Source organism: Chlorocebus sabaeus, chromosome 12 (assembly GCF_047675955.1).
Source record: "Chlorocebus sabaeus isolate Y175 chromosome 12, mChlSab1.0.hap1, whole genome shotgun sequence".
Taxonomy (NCBI): Eukaryota; Metazoa; Chordata; class Mammalia; order Primates; family Cercopithecidae; genus Chlorocebus; species Chlorocebus sabaeus.
The window spans coordinates 25,196,364-25,217,667 of record NC_132915.1 but is presented as its reverse complement, the minus strand read 5'-3'; positions in this window follow the sequence as shown (position 1 = coordinate 25,217,667).

Genomic DNA, 21,304 nt, shown 5'->3' with positions numbered 1-21,304 from the left:
ATCTAGGCAAAACCATTCAGGACATAGGCATGGGCAAAGAATTAATAATGAAAATGCCCAAAGCAATTGCAACAAAAGTAAAAATTAACAAGTGAGATCTAGTTAAACTAAAGAGTTTTTGCACAGCAAAAGAAACTATCATCAGAGTGAACAGACAACCTACAGAATGGGAGAAAATTTTTGCAACCTATCCGTGTGACAAAGGGCTAATATCCACAGTCTATAAGAAACTTAAATTTACAATAAAAAAGCTAACAAACCCATTACAAAGTGGGCAAAGAACATGAACAGACACTTCTCAAAAGAAGACATTCATGTGGACACCAAACATGTAGAAAAAAGCACAGCATCACTGATCATTAGTGAAATGTAAATCAAAACCACAATGAGACACCATCTCATGCCAGTCAGAATGGCAATTATTAAAAAGTCAAGAAACAACAGATGCTGGCAAGGTTGTGGAGAAAAAGGAACGTTTTTACATGGTTCGTGGTAGTGTAAATTAGTTCAAGCATTGTGGAAGACAGTGTGGCAATTTCTCAAAGACATAGAGGCAGAAATACCATTTGACACAGCAATCCCATTACTGGGTATATACCCAAAGGAATAGAAATCATTCTATTATAAAGACACATACATGCATATGTTCATTGCAGCACTATTCACAATAGCAAAGACATGGAATCAACCCAAATGCCCATGAATGATAGATTGGATAAAGAAAATGTGGTACATATACACCATGAATTCTATGCAGCCATAAAAAAGAATGAGATCATGTCCTTTGCAGGGACATGGATGGAGCTGGAAACCATTATCTTCAGCAAACTAATGCAGGAATGGAAAACCAAACACCGCATGTTCTCACTTACAAGTGGCAGCTGAAGATGAGAACACATGAACATATGGGGGCGGGGAACAACACACACTGGGGTCTGTTGAGGTGGGTGGGAGGAGGCAGAGCATGAGGAAGAATAGCTAATTGATTCTGGGCTTGATACCTGGGTGATGGGTTTATCTGTGCAGTAAACCACCATGGCACATAGCACTATGTAACAAACTTGTACATCCTGCATGTGTGACCCAGAACTTAAAAGTTGAAGATTTGGGAGGCTGAGGCGGGCAGATCACAAGGTCGGGAGTTCGAGACCAGCCTGGCCAATATGGTGAAACCCCGTCTCTACTAAAAATACAAAAATTTTCCGGGCATGGTGGCGGATGCCTGTAGTCCCAGCTACTCAGGAGGCTGAGGCAGGAGAATAGCTTGAACCCGGGAGGCGGAGCTTGCAGTGAGCCGAGATTGCGCCAGTGCACTCCAGCCTGGGCGACAGAGCGAGACTCTGTCTCAAAAAAAAAAAAAAAGAAAAAGAAAAAGAAAAAAATGGTTAAAGAAGGGAATATGTTTTACATGTGATCTGGTATAAATCAACCATGTTTGCTTTTTTCATTTCTGTGTTTCTGCACTGGACACCATACCAGGCACACAGTAGATGTTTAAAGAAATAGCTGCTACATGAATTAGTTGGTAGCTCTCTAATTGGCTTTCCCAAACACATTTTGTTTTTGATGGAGTAAAACAGTCTTAGATCCTGAAATTGTCTTTTGAAAACCAAGTTTCCAAGCCATTTGAACAGTTAAATTTGGTGTCAGCTTGTGGTGAGGATCATGCTGCTCCAAAATCTGTGCCTGGAGGATGCACTGGTTCAACCCGTAATTGTCATTGTAAATAGTTATTATATCTATGATGATGATTATGACATTTCTAATAACTATCATTGTAGAGTTCAACCTAGTGTTATATCAATAAACCTAGACCAGAATGTCTTATGAGTTTACTTCGTACTTCTTCTTCTTGGAACCTTATTGAGATGTCAGAAATGGTAAAAAAAAAAAAAAAAAAAAAAAAAAAAAAAAAATTCAAGCACTTTTTAGTGCCCCAAAGAATACTTCTTATCTTTATCCTCTGTACAATTGTATATGCTTCTGAGAGATTGTGGGGACACAACCTCTTTAGAAAACTTCTCTTTCTAGCTTTAATTATAAGCATTGATAATAATAGAGATGGTTACATGTAGGGTGGCTCAAACTTGTGAAAATGATACTGACTCTCTGACTTAAAAATACTGGATTACATAAGGAAAAATCAGCATGGATGCACTTGAACTTCCTTGTCACATAATGCAGCTACAACCTCAAAGTACCAATTATCTCTTCTGCTGGCTTCTAAGCAAAGCTGTGCCTAAGCCATGACACACAAAAGCACTTTTGTCTTACTTTCAAAGCACTGTTTAAAAAAAAAAAAAGATTCACAACTTTCCTTGAAAAATCTATCTGTTCTTCAAAAACTTATTTGGTTCACAATCTAAAAACAAAATTTTCGTAATGTTGTAAATTTAGCATAGGTCCTCTTGTTTTTTCCTTGTAGAAAAGAAAATATACATATATAACCAGCATTCTTTTTATTGTAATCAGTTATTTGGCCTAGATTTAGATTCCTTCAGCTGGTGGAGTTTGAAAATCTTTTCTTTCATAGATTTGAAAACTAGTGAATTTAGTTGGGAATTTATACTCTGTAATTTTAAGAAGCTCTCTGGCTTTTTCTCAAACTTGAATCTACTTTTAGTTGAGACGTTTGATATTTTAGGTGCTGCCTTTAGGGTTCACAGCCATTACTATCCCGATCCTTCATGTTCAATTGTTCTTTTCCTCTTTGTTATTTATTCACCGAGTGGCTACTATTAGGTTAGACATCTAAAATGGATATTTATTTATTTATTTGGGACAGAGTCTCACTATGTTATCCAGGCTGGAGTGCAATGGCGTGATCTCAGTTCACTGCAACTGCTGCCTCTTGGGTTCAAGTGATTCTTCTGCCTCAGTCTCCTGAGAAACTGGAATTATAGGCGTGCACCATCACGTCTGGCTAATTTTTTTCTTGTATTTTTAGTAGAGATGGGGTTTCATCATGTTGGCCAGGCTGGTCTCAAACTCCTGACTTTGTGATCCACCCACCTCAGCCTCCCAAAGTGCTGGGGTTGCTGGCGTGAGCCACCACGCGTGGCCTAAGATGGCTATTTTTGTAGGCAAAAAAAAAAAAAAAAAAAAAAAAGACAACCATAAGTAATTATTGAACACATACCACGTACAAAGCAAAGGTTTGATTATATGGAGAAAGAAATCCAAAGGCGGAATATCAAACAACAGTATTTCAAACAGTCACTCTGTACTGTCTGAGTCTAATTTTCTATTTGTTAACAGTGTTTTTAGTGGCACCTAACTTTTAAAAATTACTTGTTTGTAAACCATATAGTGAATTAACCTGACTGAAAAAATTCAGCAAAAAATTTTCTTAAAGTTTATAGGTTTAAGAAATGAAAAAGTTGTGCAAATGTGTTGAAAAATAGTTAAATGATATGGAAATCCATAAAATAAAAAAGTTCTTTTCTTACCACCTGGAGTAAATTGTCTTAACAACTTTTATTTTACTCCAGACCTCTTTTTTTCTTTATTTTGCATATGAAATAAAATCTGCAAGTTTTTTTTTCCCACTCAGAATTATGTCATGGACAATTCTTTCATATACAAACACTTCTGAAATCAAGAAGAGACAACATGTCTACTCTTAAACGGCCTTTAAAAAATTGCTTCCCATATTCAATTGTTTTTAATTGAGTACTTTTTAAAATTAGCATTGATTAGTGTAATTGCCCAAAAACATTAAAAGAAGGCATATATCCTCAAAACACTTTCATTTAAAACCATCTTTTAAAGAACATAAGGTACATGAAGTAACCACATGATTTTGGCACAGTGGGTTGAAAACAAAACCAGAATAGTTACTTGAATGTTTTATCTATGCTATACCAAATAAGAACGGACTTAGTATTCTTGAAAAGAGCAAATTACACTCCCAGGGAGCACAGAGGTACCACGGTTGATATGAAATAATGTTGGTGTCATCTTAATTCTAGAAACAAATTAAAAGAACTTGGAATTTCTACATTAGGTTCACCTTCCCTTTAATTGTTTATTTCTGTCTTTCTTTTTTTTTTTTTTTTTTTTTTTGAGACAGAGTCTCGCTCTGTCTCCCAGGCTGAGTGCAATGGTGCAATCTCGGCTCACTGCAACCTCTGCCTCCCGGGTTCAAGCAGTTCTCCTGCCGCAGCCTCCCAAGTGGCTGGGATTATAAGCACCTGCCACTATGCCAGGCAATTTTTTGTATTTTTAGTAGAGACAGGGTTTCACCATGTTGGCCAGGCTGGTCTCGAACTCCTGACCTCAGGTGATCTGCCCGCCTTGGCCTCCCAAAGTGCTGGGATTACAGGCGTGAACCACCGCGCCCGGCCTAACTTTTTCCTAAATCTTTGTCAACTTTTACTGCTTATTTGCTGATGAGCACATGAAATCAAACAAGTAGGTGGCATACAAATTTTAATAGAAAATCTCTGACATAACTCATTGTATTTAGTTTAACAACCTTTTAGTTAAGGTAGAGTATAACATATATATGTGTGTATATATATGTGTGTGTATATATATGTATAATATATATGTATATATATAAAATAGAGTAATATTTTCTGCTAGTAAAAGTTCTGCCAGGGGAGACATAAATATACTGGCATTTTATAGGTTTCCACAAAAAAAAATTGGCTTAAGTTTCCACCACCAAAACTTCAGAACACTGTCATGCGGCAGACATTCTGCACTGAAATCAAAATGCTTGCTGTTTCTTCCAAAGAAAGGAGTTACACTGGATGATCCCCCAAAATCTCTTCTCAGGAGCACTTGTTCTTAAATTTATTTCCTCCATGAGATACAGAAAAAGCATACTCTACACCTGTAAACATCAGTTTATTGAGGAACCCAAGTATCAATTCCATTGCTAGCAAGGGTGTTTTTTAGATATCTTTTCTGTATCTTCCAAGCTACAAGTATACCCCTAATGAAGGAAAAATAACATGCACATCTGAACACATAAAAATATAAACCTGGTCTTTTCAACTTTAATTATAAAAGCATTTATTCTTTTATTCCTTTATATTGTAAGCTCTATCAGTGAACTTAAAATGTGATGAAATTTGATTTAACTGAAACATCAACATAGCTGCTTTAAAGCTCTGTGTATTTGTACCAAAAAATTACAAATTATAGATGGGATCAGTCTATGGAAATTCAGGCTTCATTTTCTTCTGGTGTGGAAGGTGAACTTGAAAGTCTTAGGAAAATATATGGTTCTTGTTTTCCCACTTCTACATGAATGTATTACCCATTGTATATTGAAAGCTGAAGTATGAAGTATTCAAGACAGATTGATGAGATGTGTGGGAATCTTACTTTTTTTCTGTTGAAATGATTAATAAAAAGGTTTTAAAATTACCTAAGGCAAAATAATGTATATATTCACATATATTAAAAATGCATGAAATGTGTTCCTTCCCAACTTCTTTGGTCATTTGATATTAGGATCTGACTGTAGGCTATCTAGTTCACTTTTCTTTTTTTTAAGCTGAAAGAAGGAAGGATCAAAAACACTCTTGATCAAGTATTGTCACGTTCTGTATTGATAGAAATCTTAGTGGAGTACTGGGTGCTCAACCTGAGTCACTGTTAGGCCATTTTATACTGATGAGTGATTTTATATAGTAGGGGCTCAGAGTGCAAAACTGCATTGTCTCTCCATTTCTACCTTTGGAAAATATTTTAGTGATTAACTAAAGTGGTAAAAAAAAAAAAAAAAAAAAAAGGCTTCTACTAATAGATCTGGAAGAATTAAACCAGGGTAGATGATCAGACTATCTCTTTATAAAATATATTAGCCACATTCATTTATTATTAACATGTATTATTTGTTTGCACAAAAATACATACATTCATTGTAAAAAAAAAAAAAAAAAATTCCAAAACCACAGGTAAACAATACTACCAAATTACCAGTGGCACCTGGGGAGATTACCACAATAACTACAATAAATGAATGTATGTAGCAGAATAAGTTGGCCAGCGAATGATCTTTCCTCTCTTCTTAGGTGAAGGAATTCTTAGCCTTACATTTAAAGAAATAAAAAGTTGCCAGGTATGAGCTACCAGGGAGCAATTCCTAAATCCACCTGTTGTCCTTGAAAGATTAGTTAGTTCTGGCCACTAAACTTAATGTCTGAGTAGGAGGGTAAGATCAACTCTTTCTTGTGGGTGAGTCTTAAAGGAAGGCTGAGCCCTGAGGGAGGAACAGGGGGAAGAGAAGGGTTTCAGTTCTTAAAAGAGTCAGAAGAGCTCTGACCTGGTCATCAGTAAGACTGAATTTAGATCGTTGCTCCTAACCACTGTGTGACCCGGGGTCGATTATCAATCTCTCTGAGCATCAGTTTTCCTATTAGTGAAATGAACGGGTTGAGATAAGGAATAGTCCGAGGTGGGAAAGAGATTGTAGAAATGTCTAAGACATGGCTTCTGTAAATTTAGTTGAAAAAATGGGCCTGAGAAAGAACAATATTTCTAGATTGGGGTGATGGTGGGGGAATGAGGGAGATGAAAATGGAGAGAACCTTAACAGAGGGCTCAGTTAAAAGTCTGATCTTGTTTAATACCTTTATTCAGGATCTAGAACTAAGCTGCCCAATATGGCAGCCTCTAGCTACATGTGGCTCCTTTTGGAATTGAGATGTACTATAAATGTAAAATACACAATGAATTTTTAAAATAGTACAAAAAATCTAAAATATACCTGTAACAATTTTAAGATATTGAGTAAATGCTAAAACAATAGTTCTTTGGATATATTTGGTTTAAAAAGTATATTATCAAATTTCTTTTTACCTGCTTTTTATTTTTGTTTTTATGTTTTTGAGACTGAGTCTTGCCCTATCACCCAGGCTGGAGTGCAGTAGCACGATCCCAGCTCACTGCAACCTCTGCCTCCTGGGTTCAAGGAATTCTCATGCTTCCTCCTCCTGAGTAGATAGGATTACAGGTGTGTGCCACCATGCCTGGCTAATTTTTGTATTTTTAGTAGAGTCAGGGTTTCACCTTGTTGGCCAGGCTGGTCTTGAACTCCTGACTTCAAGTGATCCACCCACCTCGGCCCCCCAAAGTGCTAGGATTACAGGCGCGAGCCATAGTGCCTGGCCTACCTGCTTCTTTAAAACTTTTTATTGTGGCAACTAGAAAAGTTTAAATTACATATATGGTTTGCATTCTATTTCCATTAGAGGCTACTGATCTAGGCTCTAATTTCAAGAAAGTACACTTTGGGAAAATGTGCCATGAATAATCTCTACATGGATGTGGAAAATGTTGCGATTATAAGAATGGTGTAGTAGAATGAGTGTCATCAGGAATTTAAATATTAAGTAGATAAGAGAAAAGCAGGAAAATAGGAATGACCACAATACTTGAAGGGGAATAACAATAATGAGTTTGCAAACTACGTATGAACGTGAACCTCCGATTAACGAAAAGCAGTTTAGAGCTAGTCTGAGTGCAGAGAAACAGGCCAGAGAGTCATACCTTGTTTGTGGTGGTTGATTCTTTTTAACTGGGACTGTACACTTGATTTAGGCAAGAAGGTAGGGATGGGAGAGGGGAAAGAAATAGGGAGAGATTTACAAAGCATGTTTATAGATCTTACAAATTGGCTTCACTAAAGGAAGGAGTTAATACGTGTCAATAAATGAGTACAACTACTGTAATATGCATAATGGTGTTTGCTAAATAGCAACTCTTCTTCCTGGAAAATTTCCTTTACCTCATACAGATGAATCATTTACTTCCAGAGAAAATAGTACACTTACTGTAGGCTTAGTTCAATCCCAGTGATTAAATTTGGCTAGCCAAGTCAGGTCAGATTTCACGGTAACATGACAAAAGGGAGAATAAAACTCTAAAAGGACACTGAAAATGTCCTAAACACCATATCCAATGGCTTTTCACAGTCTTCGTCTTTCTAAGCTTCAGAGCACCACTTGACAGTAATAACTTTCCCTTTAACATTTTCTTTTCCATTGCCTTCCAGTGATGTGAGGTCTGAGGTCTTTTCTTTTCATTCTGACTTGTCCTGACAGGGAAGCAGTATTGATTGAAGAACAAAGGTTTGTGGGTTGTGGTGAAAACTTGGGGTAATAGTTTATGTAAAGTGTGTAGTAGGTTCTCAATCAATTGTAGCTATTAGCTTTTTTTATTACCTTTGACTGAATATTTTCCTTCACCCAAGCCTTACATTTAAGTTCTCTGTTCTTCATATACTACAGAATTGTATTTACTTCTTTTGTTTCAAATGTTACCCCTTTATTAATAAACCGCTGCATGATGTCACATCTGAACCTCTCTGTGAATGCATAGTGTAAGTATTTTTAAGGTTTTTTTTTTTTTTTTTTTTTTTTTTTTTTGTATGACAGGCAGAAGCTGCTTTCTCCCAAATCTGTGTGCATCTAAGAGACTCGATGTCACTCCACCTCCCCATTTTTGCCAGGTGCAGCATCACAGATGTGTGTCTGGGTCTTCCTCCAGTCCTTCAGCACCACTCTCCCCAGAGCTCTGTGGATACAGTGGAGGCTGGGACGCCAATGCATTCCAGCATGATCTTAGTTTGGTTTCATGTGGGACTTCCAGGATACTACGACAGTCTGATGATGGGGTCAAGGTAACTTTCTATGATTGGCACAAAAATGAGAGAAATTGTGTTATAGCTTTAGCTGTGGGGCTTTGGGCAGGTCATATCACCTCTCTGGCTTAGTTCTTTATTTGTAGGATGAGTGATTTCGACTTGATCTCAATAATTCCTCGTGCTAGGATGCTGAGCTTCTCGAAGACAACGGGCAAGTAGAGGATAGCAAAGCACATAATATTCTTGAAGCTTTCCAGTGAAACAGTGTTGTTCAAGGCAGGATAATGGGAATAGATTGCGTTCTCAAAAAAGTTCACATTAGGGATAATTTCAATAGCTATGCTAAACCACAGGATTGCCATCCTGACAAGCTTCATATACTTGTTACTACTTTTATCACTGAAATGATAGTTTATTGGTTATTTTAATCATAAAAGTCTTGCTGATTTTTAGTTCTGTAGATTACATAATAAAAAACCTTATTTATTTATTTAGGATTAAATAAACACCCAATACATATTCATTGTTAACATTTCAAACAATAGAGAAACATTTTTAAAATGCAGTAAAAATCACTCCCAAATTCTGGCCACCTGGGAGTAATAATTTATAAAAATTTGGTTAGTATTCTAATGTATGTGACCTTACATAAATTAGAACAAACTATTAATGCCACCTTGTTACCTGCTTTCTTTCTTTTCTTTTTTTTTTTTTTTTTGTTGTTGTTTGTTTTTTCTGGAGATGGAGTCTCACTCTGTCGCCCAGGCTGGAGTGCAATGGCGTGATCTCAGCTCACTGCAACCTCTGCCTTCCAGGTTCAAGTGATTCTTCTGCCTCAGCTGCCCGAGTAGCTGGGATTACAGGCATGTGCCACCATGCCTGGCTAATTTTTTGTATTTTCAGTAGAGACAGGGTTTTGCCATGATGGCCAGACTGGTCTTGAACTCCTGACCTCAGGTGATCTGCCTGCCTCGGCCTCCCAAAGTGCTGAGATTACAGGTGTGAGCCACTGCGCCCGGCCTATAACCTGCTTTCTGAAAAAGATTTTGGTATATTGTAGATATCTTTCCTCAGTAGTGGCTGTTGATTTAGAATCATCTTTTGTTAATAGCCATATTCCATTGTCCGGTGGTTCCATAATATATTACCATTATGTATTTATTCCTTTCATGATGGATATTTAAGCTATTTTTAATTTTCCACTATTATAGATAGAACTGTGAAGAACATCAAGTCATATCAAAGCTTACAAACAGATTGAAACATGCTTGTTTTGAAATAGGAGCAGACTTACTTTGTTAGTCAGGCAATTAAGAGGTAGTCAGTAAATATACTTTGATAATAATTCTCCCTGTGATGCCCTGATTCCTGATTTGCAATAGATTAATGCACTGTCACCATTATTTTCCAAAACATTGGAAACTTACACTTAATCACTGTAACTAAAAATTAATTTTATGCTATTAGACATGAGAAGGTAATATAAAGTATCCTTTCCCCAGCGGAAACTATTATAGTTATTTCTAATTCAGCCAGCCCTCATGAAAATAATAAAACATGTATTGGCTTCTTATCTCGTTTGACTATGAAGGTTTATTGTCATTCATGTTAAATTTTTTTTTTTTTTTTTTTTTTTACTTGAGTTAATAATATCTCAGACTTGGACTAACACCATCTCCTTTTGTTAATCATCGACTGTAGTTTTACAGGATGTGGGTAGGATGAATAAAAACAAATGTCAAAGGTTTCTGTAAATTAAAAAAAATTCAAAATCCCAGGCAGATTGAAGGAACAGTATAAAGTAATTTTCAGAGGTTTATTTTGGGAATGAATTTACAGAATATTTGCTTTTTTATCCTAGTACCTCGTTCGGTGCCTCGGACATAGTGGGCACTCAATATATATTTATTGAAGAATGAATGAATGAAGCACATTCAATTTGTGACTTAAATAATGGCAAATATCTGAACCGTTGGGCCAGTTATTTCTACAATTAAAATCATCCATCAGGGTTACCATAGAATTGACTTTCTATACTTAGAAATAAGGTGAGTGTTTTCCACTAAACATAACTCACCAGTTTTATCATTCTTAATATCCATTGTTTATAGAGGGAGTTGGCAAACTGTCTCCTGTGGGCAAAGTCCAGCCTGCTGCCTATTTAGTACAACATGTGTGCTAAGAATAATTTAAAAATATTTTTAAATGGTTGAAAACAATCAAGAGAAGAATAATATTGCATGGCAGGTAAGAATCATGTCAAATATGAATTTACTGTCTGTAGAGAAAATTTTGCTGGAATCCTGCCATGTTCATTCTTTCATGTATTCATGAAATTTCATGTTTTATGGTTGAGTTACAACAGTGGCATTGAGTAGTGACTCACAAAGCCAAAAATATTGACTGTCTGGCCTTTTACAAAACATTTTTGCCAACTCCTAGTTTTGACCCAAAACTGTTTCTTGGGGACAGGGATGCATTTTGGGTTACCAGCATTATTGAATGCTAGAGTGACAGCAACCTTGGCAAAGGCAAGTCAAAGCAGTATGTCTGTTTTGTTAACTACCTGAAAATCGCAGTGGTGGTATATTCTCTTTTCTCTTTCATCATCTCTGATTAAGAAGACCAATTTTTTATTTTTGAGACGGAGTTTCACTGTTTTTGCCCCTGCTGGAGTGCAATGGCGCAATCTCAGCTCACTGCAACTTCTGCCTCCCGGGTTCAAGTGATTCTCCTGCCTCAGCCTCCCAGGTAGCTGGGATTACAGGTTCCTGCCACCATGCAGGGCTAATTTTGTATTTTTAGTAGAGATGAGGTTTTACCAAGTCAGCCAGGCTGGTCTTGGATTCCTGACCTCAGCTGATCCGCCCACCTTGGCCTCCCAAAGTGCTGGGATTACAGGCATGAGCCACTGCGCTCAGTCTAAGAAGACCAGTCTTATGCAATGCAAAAATAGTATTTGAAAACACACCCATACAATAGAATCTTTAATGGCAGGCCGGACGTGGTGGCTCATACCTGTAATCCCAGTACTTTGTGGGGCTGAGACGGGCGGATCACCTGAGTTGAGGAGTTTGAGACCAGCCTGGCCAACACAGTGAAACCCCGTCTTTACTAAAAATACAAAAATTAGCCAGACGTGATGGCAGGTGCCTGTAATTTCAGCTACTTGGGAGGCTGAGGCAGGAGAATGGCTTGGACCTAGGAGGTGGAGATCGCAGTACACCAAGATTGCACTACTGCACTCCAGCTTGGGCAACAGAGCAAGACTCTGTCTCAAAAAAAAAAAAAAAAATCTCTAATGCCAGGATTGCTTCAAACCTCTTACTGGACCCAGCAATTCATCTGTGACCCCTCTGGCCTCTCGTGCTTCCCTCCAGAACCCTGCCTGCCCATGGTTGTATAGGCTGGGGACACTAATGACTCCCCCAAAAGCCTAAGTCAGGATTTTAAAAATTGGGCTCTTTGGAACTTCTGTGGAAAAGTGAAGAGGCTTGTCTATATCCTAAATTTATAAAATTATTGAGTTCTTACATGAATTTTAGTTTGAGATTTTAATTTTAATTAGTTTCTTCTTCTACAGTGGAGATACTCATTTGCACCAGGTTCCTAAGTGTAACTAAAGATGACATGAGGAAATAAACAGTTCAATTACTGTTATTCTTTAACAAGATTGCTGATTATAAAGGAGAGAGAAATGTTCTTACAGACACATGCTCTTTATTTCTGACTACCTAACAATTGTTTTTAATAATGGCCATTTCAAGCTCTCCTAGTTGTAACATGGATCATTTGCTATACGTATAGCATTAGGATTCTCCAGAGAAACAGAACCACACACATGCACACACACACACGTGTGTGTGTAAATATATGTAGACATATGTAAAAATATGTAAATATATAATTTAAATGATAGAAATTACATATATATTTCTGTATGTGCATATATATGTATGTGTAAATATATGTATGTAATTTCTGTAATTTAAATTATATATATTTTTAGTTTTCATTACAATTTTCTAAAAAAAATTGATGAGATTGTGGGCACTGGCCACTGTGAAGTGTGCAGGGCAGGCTGGAAATTCCAGCAGGAGCTGATGTTGTAGTTTTGTATCCAAAGGCAGTCTGGAGGCAGAATTCGCTCTTCTTTAGGTGACGTCAGTCTTTTCTTTCAAGGCCTTCAACTGACTGGATGATGCCCACACACATGATGGAGCAAAATCTGCTTTACTCAAAGTCTACCAACTTAAATGTTAATTACATGTACAGTATTCCTTCCCAGCAACATTTAGGCCAGTGTTTGGCCAAACAAATGGGTACCACAACTTAGCTAGTTGACACTTTAAAGTAACCATCGCACCTATGTGAGTGCATACATATAAACATACATATATGTATAAAAGATATGTATAAATAAGTGCATGTATGTCAGATCTACTACCTTTCTCTTTGAACAATGCTGTGAAATTTATTTCTAAATTTAAGTATAGCATGACTTTAAAATCACAAGAGTTTAAAGCGCTATTGGATACTCAATGTGACTCCTCATGTTCTCTTTTAGTGTGAGTTTAACAGTCTTGTCCAGATTCTATGAATGTTTCATGGATATGATACTGTGATAGGCAGAATAATAACCCCCGAAGATGTCCATTTTCTAATCCTGAAATCTGCCAGTATGTTAACTTTGGTGGCAAGGGGGAATTGAGGTCGCAAATCAGCTGACCTTAAAGCAGGGAGATTATCCTGCACTATCCAAGTGGGCCCACTGTAATCACTAGGGTTCTTAAATGTGCAAGGGGGAGGCAGAAGAGGAAGTCAGAGCAATAAGATGTGTTTTAGACTGAATTATGTCCCCTGCCCAAATTCATATGTTAAAAACATAACCCACAATGTAATAGTATTGGGAGGTGGAGACTTTGGAAGGTAATTAGGTTCAGATGAGCTCTTGAGGGTGGGGCCTTCATGATGGGATTAGTGCCCTTTGAAGAGGAGACCTCAGAGAGTTTGCTCTCTCTGCCTCTCTACCATGTGAAGACACTGAGAATGTGGCCATCTGCAAGCCAGGAGGCATGGCCTTATCAAAACCTGATCATGCTGGCATCTTGATCTTGGAATTTCAGCCTCCAGAACTATAAGAAAATAAATGTCTATTGGGCATCAAGGTATAAGAAAAAAAGAGAAAGAAGAGAAAAGGAAAGAAATGTCTACTGTTGAAGCCACTCCACCTATGGTATTTTGCTATGACAGCCTGAGCTGACTATGAGAGGATGTGAGACAGACTTGGCCCAGTGTTGCCAGCTTTGACAACAAAGGAAGGTGACCATGAGCCAAGGACGGCGGGCAGCCTGTAGAAGCTGGAGAAGTCAAAGAAATAGATTGTCCTTTAGATCTGCTAGAAAGGAACACAGCTTTGCTGACACCTTGATTTTAGCCCTGTGAGACCCATGTCATGCTTATGACCTAGAGGACTGCAAAATAATAAATCCGTGTTGTCTGAAGCCACTAAAGTGTGTGGCAGTTTGTTACAGCAGCAATAGAAAATGAATACAGATACTAAGAATCAGATAGGCAGGGCTGAGCACTAAATATTTCAACAAATTAAAACATGCAAAAGTTAAAACTACAGTTATTAAAACTAGAAATAAAGGTGCTTAAAAATGTTTGCTAGCAAATATCTTGTACATAACATCAACAGCTACTATCATTTTTTTCTTGCTGTTTGCATCAATCCAGGGCACTTACTTCAAAGACTATCAAGAGAATCTCATTGGTGCTCACATTTTAGTATTATTGAATAATTTATAAGGATTAAATCAAGATTTTATTTGCAACTAATTGCCACATGCAAATTTTGGAGCAATAAGTTGACTGCTGTAATCTTTATATAATTAATTTTTTAAAAAGTTCTATCTGCCAGGGCAGTGGCTCACGCCTGTAATCCTAGCACTTTGGGAAGCCGAGACAGGTGGATCACGAGGTCAGGAGTTCCAGACCAGCCTGATCAACATGGTGAAACCCTGTCTCTACTAAAAATATAAAAATTAGCCAGGCGTGGTGGCACACGTCTGTAGTCTCAGCTACTACGGAGAATCATTTGAACGCAGGAGGCAGAGGTTGCAATGAGCTGAGATCGTGCCGCTGCACTCCAGCCTGGGTAACAGAATGAGACCCTGTCTAAAAAAAAAAGAGGCATATTTTATTCATTCAATACATATGGGCTTAACAAATCAAATGTTCTAAACCTGTTCTTGGAAGTAGGGAGATAGCGGTGAACAAGATATAACTTTTCAAGGGAATGGATATCAAATAATTACACAAACAGGTGTTGAATTGACACAGCAACAAATGCCAAGGACAAAGTGATGAGCAAGAATTGAGTGTAGATGACATGGCAACTGATGCAGTCCCCTGGAAGACTGTGGGGAGGACAGATAATTCTTCCCAGAGGAAGTGACTTTTAGGGTGAGATTTGAAAGGCTAAGAAGGTGGTCAGACAGGAAGGAGGGAAAGGGAAAACAGTTCTCAGCATAGGCAAAGACCTTGGCATGGAAAGGAACTTAATAGTATATTATGAAATACTTAAAGAAGACTAACTTGGTAGAGAAGGGAGTTTCAGGTGAGGCTGAAGACATAGGCAGAGCCTACACGAAGGATTTGTTGGAATTTAGACTTTATTCTAAAGACAATGAGAGGAATTGATGAGTTTCAAGTAGGTGCAAGATACAAAGAAATTTAAATTTAAGAACATTGTATGTTTCCATGAGAATGCATATACAGTGTTGTGCTATTAATTACATAATGCATTCCAAGTTCTTTATTAGCATTCTCATTTACAGCTAAATAGTGTTTAGTCCTCAAGCCTATAGATACAGTTTCTTTTGATCCTGGGAAAAATAAAAAGGAAAGGAAGACAGGAAAAAACAAACAAACAGCTATTCAAGGTGGCCAAGGCCAATCTTTTTGTTCCTCATTTTATACATAAAAAGAATTAAGAGGTCACAGAGATTAAGCATTCCTTAGGCCACAAAGCTAATGAGTGATGGTTCTACATCTAGAACACAGGGGAAAAGTTAAGAGGTTCTGGAGGGAGCAAAGAAGGTAAAAAAACCCCCATATTCCTAACAATATTCTCAACATTGTTCCTAATAAAAACCTACACTACATGCATGCACTAAATATGTTATGTTATGTTATTTAATCTTCAAAACAATCCAGAAAAGTAGGTATAAGTATGCCCAACTTTTAGATGAAAAAACTGAGTATGAAGAGATTACATTCATGTCCATGTCAAGATTTGAACCATATCTTCTGGTTTCTGTCTTAGCAAACTTGCTATTACACAGCACTGCTTATTTCAGGGTGATGCAAATGGCCTGTGGTCAATAGCCAAACTCCACTTCATCCTGGATTGCAGAAGGAAGGGAGGTAGGTCATAAAGACATATTTTAAATTTTGGAACAAATCTCCTTTTGTTAAGGTTTCTCTAGGAAAAGACAAGAGATTATGGGAGGAAAGGAAGGCCTTTGTTCACTTCCTTTGTGATTTATAACCCAACCTATTTTGGGAATCTTCCCCTTCAACTTAGACCGAAACAAATTGGTCAATGGATAAGTAGAAAGATAGAGAAATAGATAGACAATTTTAGAATCCTGCTGATAACTTCACCCTCTTCTTTTTGTTTTTTGTTTTTTGAGAAGGCGTTTGGCTCTGTCATCCAGGCTGGAGTGCAATGGTGCCATCTCGGCTCACCGAAACCTCTGCCTCCCGGGTTCAAGCGATTCTCCTGCCTCAGTCTCCCGAGTAGCTGGGATTACAGGCATGCACCACCACGCCCAGCTAATTTTGTATTTTTAGTAGAGATGAAGTTTTTCTATGTTGGTCAGACTGTTCTTGAACTCCCGACCTCAGATGATCTGCCTGCATCGGCCTCCCAAAGTGCTGGAATTACAAGCATGAGACACTGCGCCCAGCCTTCACCCTCTTCTTTAAAAATTCTATTTACCTTTTTACTTTACTGGATGTGAAGCCTATAATTACAGACATAATTTAGTTTCCATGTGTGTAGCAGTGTGTGAAATGGTTTAAATCACAGTCTCAGGAATCAGCCTGCCTGGGTTCAGACTGCCCAGGCTGGCCTTGAACTCCTGAACTCAAGGGATCTGCCTGCTGCCTGGCCCTCTCTCAACTTCTGATCCAGCTTTTAAATTTCAATTCTTACCTGATCAATTGTCACAAAAGGATAATTGCTTGCTTGCTTGCTTGCTTGCTTGCTTTCTTTCTTTCTTTCTTTCTTTCTTTCTTTCTTTCTTTCTCTCTTTCTTTCTTTCTTTCTTTCTTTCTTTTCTTTCTCTCTCTCTCTCTTTTCCTTCCTTCCTTCCTTCCTTCCTTCCTTCCTTCCTTCCTTCCTTCCTTCCTTCCTTCCTTCCTTCCATCCTTCCTTCCTTCCTTCCTTCCTTCCTTCCTTCCTTTCTTCTCTTTCTTTCTTTCTTTCTTCTTTCTTTCTTTCTTTCTTTCTTTCTTTCTTTCTTTCTTTCTTTCTTTCTTTCTTTCTTTCTTTCTTTCTCTTTCTTTCTTTCTTTCTTTCTTTCTTTCTTTCTTTCTTTCTTTCTTTCTTTCTTTCTTTCTCTCTCTCTCTCTCTCTCTCCTCTCTCTCTCTCTTCTTTCTTTCTTTCTTTCTTTCTTTCTTTCTTTCTTTCTTTCTTTCTTTCCTCCCTTCCTCCCTCCCTCCCTCCCTCCCTCCTTTCTTTCTTTCTTTCTTTCATTTTTTTGAGACAGAGTCTTGCTTTTTCACCCAGGCTGTAGTGCAGTGGCGTGATCTCGGCTCACTGCAACTTCCGCCTCCTGGATTCAAGCAATTCTCCTGCCTCAGTCTCTGGAGTAGCTGGGATTACAGGCGAGTACCACCACACCCAGCTAATTTTTGTATTTTTAGTAGAGACGGGGTTTCACCATGTTTACCAGGCTGGTCTCAAACTCCTGACCTCAGGTGATCCACACGCCTCCCAAAGTACTGGGATTATAGGCGTGAGCCACCATGTCCAGCTGGCCCCAGCTTTTTAAACTATCACATGGAGGTTGAAGTTCCAAAATGAATTTTGGAGGGACACATATATTAAAACATAGCAAAGCCCTTGGAAACTTCTTTGCCTGAGCTGCACCAATGAACACAGTTTTCTTCATGTCTGGTTTATAGACGAAGGATGAGAGTGGGCAGCAGGATATGCTGCCAGGGAGGTCCGATAACGGGGTCCACATTAAGGGGGAAAGTCACAGTCTGTATAGATTTTGGCAATAAGACAACAAGTGCAGTGAAAAAGGGAAAGTTGTCTAAATCCCCATGATGTTTCATGCTTGGCATTGACCATGCAGCCCTGCATGCTAATGGGGCTGTTAGAGTGAGCCCTTTGCCCTTTGCCTAATGTTATCTCCACTACTGTGTTTACCATCTTGTAGCCAGAGTAGGTATTAAACCATTATGACGACCTTTCCAATACAGTTCGGGGTCCTCTAATTTTCTCCTAGTTTGAGTTGTAATAATAATAACAACTAATATTTGTTGCACTTAGTCTCTGCCAGGCAGTGTTCAAAGCACTTTACATATAATACTTCTCTTATTCCTCGTGAAAAGAATTAGTAGAAAACTCCACTTTGTAGGTGAAGAAATGGAAACTCAAAAAGATTAAGGGATTTGCTCAAGGTCACTCAGCTATTAAGTGGTAGAGTGGGATTTGAGCACAACTTTTCCTGTCCCTGTCCTTCTTCTTGACCACCTAACTACTACTGGCTCTCAGGAGGCCTCATTGAAGCTGGAAAGAGGTGGGGATCGGGAAAAATGGAATTGCAGACTCAGAAGCACCTCATAACATCAACCGCTCTTATTGCCCACTCCCGGAAAGCATCCCCTGGGTGTCATCCTTGACAACTATCACTTTGCTTCTCCTCAGACACTACAGGTGACCTGGAATGTGGTGCCACATGAGGCAACCCAGTCCATTTTTAGACAGCAGTGATTGTCACCCAGTTTCTCCATATTTTGAACAGAAATAATTTCTCTCCCTAACTTCACCTAATTGTCCTAGTTCTGTTTTCTGGAGCTCTACCAAATAAAACTATTTTTCTTCTGATGGATAAATTTAAGTATTTATAGATGCCAGGGAGTTTGGAACAGTTTCCTACTACATCCCAAGCTCCTTTCCCTATTTGCAGGAGAAATGCAGGGGTTCATGCTCCACCTGGGCCAGTGCTTTGCATTCATTTCTGTGAGCAACTTATTATGTGTGCCTATTAACCCAGAAGGACACAATTGTGCTAGGAAAGTAGCTTTGGTTTAGGGTTCATTTGATTGGAACAGTAAGTACATCTCTGTGTGGTCTTCATAGTTTATTATTATTATTATTATTATTATTATTATTATTATTGTTATTTTGACATGGGATTTCTCTCTTGTCACCCAAGCTGGAGTGCAATGGCATGATCTCAGTTCACTGCAACGTCTGCCTCCCAGGTTCAAGCGATTTTCCTGCCTCAGCCTCCTGAGTAGCTGGAATTACAGGTGCCTGCCCCTACGCCAGGCTAATTTTTATATTTTTAGTGGAGATGGGGTTCGCCATGTTGTCCAGGCTAGTCTCAAACTCCTGACCTCAGGTGATCTACCCGCCTCGGCCTCCCAAAGTGCTGGGATTGCAGGAGAAAGTCACTGCGCCCAGCCCATAGTTTATTATTTAACTTCATTTTTTCAGGACATTGGCTTTGAGTATGGCCCTGTTAGGCCCTGGTGTTAAAATGTTAGACAAGTCATTTATGCCTTTTGTGAAAACGGAGGGCTAAAATGTAGCGGGGAAAAAAAGTGAGATAGTTTTGGGTGTCATGAGGGAAGGCCTTGAAAGAGCAAGGAGGTGCCTGGCATAGACTCCCTGGGTGGAGGGTGAAGCATTGGATACTTTCAAGGACCAGTAGGCTGGTGCCATCAAGGGAAATAACAAACTGGAATCAATTTGGCAATGATTTGTGGTACTTCTGGTTCAATTTGAAGAGGGGTAAAAATTACAGAGTACATACAGATGAAATTATTTCTGTTAAATTAGGCATAATAGCTATGAAAGTTGTGAGTTGTTTATGTCATATTTGCATTCTTGATAAAAACTTCCAGGAGTCCCAGGGACTTCTGTGTTTCAGCGAAACCCTTGCAATTTATGAAGACTATTTCATCTTTAGGATCTTGTTACCAGAACTGACTCTCTTTTTCTTGGGGAAAGGGTGCCTCCCCTTCCTCTGGTGGATTTCACTATTTTATGTTGAAAAGTAAATTTGCCTAACCTTGGTAGGCCACTTCTAGACATATGACTGTGGAGAAGATCCTTCCTCTTTTGAAGTTTGAATTTCCTCATCTGTGAAGTGAGGGAGTTCAACTAAGCTTCTTTCCAGCTCTGAGGATCATAAGCCCTCTTCTTATTTTGGTGTGATGTTTTCCTAATATATAAAGGCCCAGTAATGTGATATATACTGTGCCATCAATGACACATTCTCCTGGCAACATCTATGGTGTTGCAGATTACGTTATTGGCTGTAATTCTTCATTCCCCTGTTATAGTAACATTATACATTTATATCCCTGCCATGGGTTTATTTTATTTTATTTTATTTTTTCGAGACAGAGTTTTGCTCTGTTGCCCAGGCTGGGGTGCAATGGCGCGATCTTTGCTCACTGCAACCTCCACCTCCCAGGTTCAAGCAATTCTCCCGCCTCAGCCTCCCGAGTAACTGGGATTACAGGCAACTGCCACCATGCCTGGCTAATTTTTGTATTTTTAGTAGAGATGGAGTTTCACCATGTTGGCCAGACTGGTCTCAAACTCCTGACCTCAGGTGATCTGCCCGCCTCGGCCTCCCAGAGTTCTGGAATTATAGGCATGAGCCACAGCGCCCGGCCCAGCCATAGGTTTAGAGTAGGAAAAGTATATTTCCCAGCTCCTTGGCTTTTGGAGTAGTTGTGTAACTTGCTTGCTTTAGGTGTGGTTGTGTGACCAGTGGGGTGTTAGCAGATGTGATGAAGCAGAGGCTTGAGCTGTGCTTGTGCTTGTGCATGTTCCAGGTACTGGTCCCAGAAAAATAAAAGAAATGTAGAACCAGACCAAAATTCTTCGCAAAGCTTAGAGCCCAGCCTAGATCAACTGAATCCCTGCGGATGCTTGAGTGAAAAATAAATACTTTACATTTTTGCTGCCAAGGTTTTGTAGTTGTCTGGGTTTTTTTGTTGTTGTCTGTCTGTTTTTTTTTTGAGACGGACTTTTGTTCTTGTGGCCCAGGCGGGAGTGCAGTGACACGATCTCGGCTCTTGTAACCTCCACCTTCCAGTTTCAAGCAATTCTCCTGCCTCAGCCTCCTGAATAGCTGGGATTACAGGCGCCTGCCACCACACCTGGCTAATTTTTGTATTTTTAGTAGAGATGGGGTTTCACCATGTTGGCCAGGCTGGTCTTGAACTTTTTGTTGTTGTTGTTGTTGAGACGGAGTCTCACCCAGTTGTCCAGGCTGGAGTGCAATGGCATGATCTCAGCTCACTGCAACCTCTGCCTCCCCGGTTCAAGCGATTCTCCTGCCTCAGCCTCCTGAGTATCTGGGATTTCAGGCACGTGCCTCCACGTCCAGCTAATTTTTATATTTTTAGTAGAGACAGAGTTTCACCATGTTGGCCAG